Source organism: Palaemon carinicauda, chromosome 22 (assembly GCF_036898095.1).
Source record: "Palaemon carinicauda isolate YSFRI2023 chromosome 22, ASM3689809v2, whole genome shotgun sequence".
Classification (NCBI taxonomy): domain Eukaryota; kingdom Metazoa; phylum Arthropoda; class Malacostraca; order Decapoda; family Palaemonidae; genus Palaemon; species Palaemon carinicauda.
Window position 1 is genome coordinate 70,763,582 of NC_090746.1, and position 2,500 is coordinate 70,766,081.

Sequence of the window (2,500 nt, forward strand, 5' to 3'; positions counted from 1 at the left end):
ACAAGTTAAACAACCACGGCGACATCACACATCCCTGTCTCAGCCCCACTCTCACCGGAAACCAATCACTCACTTCATTTCCTATCCTAACACATGCTTTACTACCTTGTAGAAACTTTTCACTGCTTGCAACAACCTTCCACCAACTCCATATAACCTCATCACATTCCACATTGCTTCCCTATCAACTCTATCATACGCTTTCTCATATTATAACAATAATAATAATATGACACCTTACCGATGATAATTACATCCCTGTTGTAAGAGATAAATTCCAAAGATTATTAAAGGTATGTGAGACTTTTAATTAAAGTCTAAATGCAAAAAAAAATTAAAGTCCAAAAAGTGTATTTAAGGCATTGCTATTTAAGACCTGGGAGTATCATTAAGGTTTAATGCTTAGTAATGAGTGGACTATTAGCACAAAGTGACGTTAAATTACCTTTCTCGACATTTGCACTTCTATTATTTCAATAAACATTATCTTAGATGCAAAGACACAAATTATGAATAAATATTCTTCGTAGAATTGATAATAGACGATAATAAATTACGTAATTACATAGACGCAGATGAAGTAAATGCATAGAGAGCAAAGGACGATTATTCAGTGTCTTAGTGCAAAAAGTGAAAGCAAACAAGGTAATTGATCCATATACGACGTAATGGATGGTGATATTTACCAGACCTTTGGCAACGAAGACAATCAAACTCCAGCGAGCGTCGAATTTCGTTTGAAAATACAAGAGAAAAGTCGTATGGAACAATCGAATTTCAATCTTGAGAAGGAAAGGAATTATTTTTAAGGTGGTGGTATTGAATTTCAAGAACTCAGATTGATCTATAACACAGTATATTCTGTACATGAAAACTACATTATATCTATCTATAGATCTATATCTATATATATATATATATATATATATATATCCCTTTATTAACAATTTCGATGAATAAATAACCAGAGCAAAGTTTCTAAACGAATAAATTACTTTATAAACGTTATAGATATGCAGATGGGAGATTTCTCCAAGACATAACATATATAATTGATTAAATAAACCTAACCTGACCAATAAGCCAGAACAACATGTTTTCTTTCTCACCATTATTCCAAAATGAATGGGTCGGTTGTCTGATTCTAATAGCATCAGGTATGGTTTATAATTTGGCAGACGGGTTTTACGATAACCTGCGCTCAACCACAGTTATTGGCGGTGGGCCTAACCTTTGACTGAATAGTTCAAGTGCAAGGCAGCAGTTTCCACTGTTGTTGGCATTGGGCTTAGTCTATTGGTAGAAAGCAAAACTGCAAGGCAGAAGCTGTTCTTTTAGTTGCTTTATACGACAAGCGAGACGTATGGTAGTAGTATTCATACACAACTAATTGTGTATGTATGTATGTGTGTATATATATATATAATATATATATGTATGTATGTGTGTATATATATATATATATATATCAATGATATAAATATATATATATAAATATCAATTATATAAATATAAATATAAATATCAATAATATAAATATAAATATAAATATCAATTATATAAATATAAATATAAATATCAATGATATTTCTACGGAATCTTCTACACAAATTACTTTCCAGAAATATAATAAATATCTAACATTGACAAAGAATGACCATATTAACAAAAAACAAGATAAAGGTTTCATTGTACATTAGGTGGTATAAGCAACACGTAACAGCAAGATTATTCACCCAAACACAAAGGTTTCTAAATGAGCAGTATACTTTAGGGAAGACGGTCCTCGCCGACTCGAATTTGTTTTGCGGTCGATAAAGGAAACTTCATCAGCATTTTGATAGCCTGTTATTCCTTATCACTGCCCAGAGAGGTTTCCTATCAAGCCGGGTCAGACAATCCATGCAATACCGTATAAGACAAAGCTAACGATACCTTAGCAAATGTTTCATTATTTCTTAAACATTTTTCATCATATCTTAAAGTAAAAGTGGGGTGATTAACTTTTCACAGTTTTGAATTATCAACTGAATTCTTGAAAGAGAGAGAGAGAGAGAGAGAGAGAGAGAGAGAGAGAGAGAGAGAGAGAGTCCAATGTAGGGTCACAATTTACTGCGTAGATCCTCCCATTCGGGCTGGCAATATTTTGACGGGGCAATGAACAATACCGCGCAGGACAGGACTCGGTATTGTTCATTGCCCCGTCAAAATATTGCCAGTCAGAATGGGAGGATCTACGCAGTAAATTGTGACCCTACATTGGACTCTCTCTCTCTCTCTCTCTCTCTCTCTCTCTCTCTCTCTCACGAATTCATTTGATAGTCTAAAATTGTGAAAAATTAATCTTCCCATATTTATTATCATTACAAATCCCTGTAGAGTAATTGAATTTCTTAGAGTAATGGAATCCCTTTCTAGGAATTGACTGTTGGACGATGATAACTTTTCATCGAATCTGCCCTAAAGAGATAACTTTCCCTTCGGAGGTAAATATGAGAGA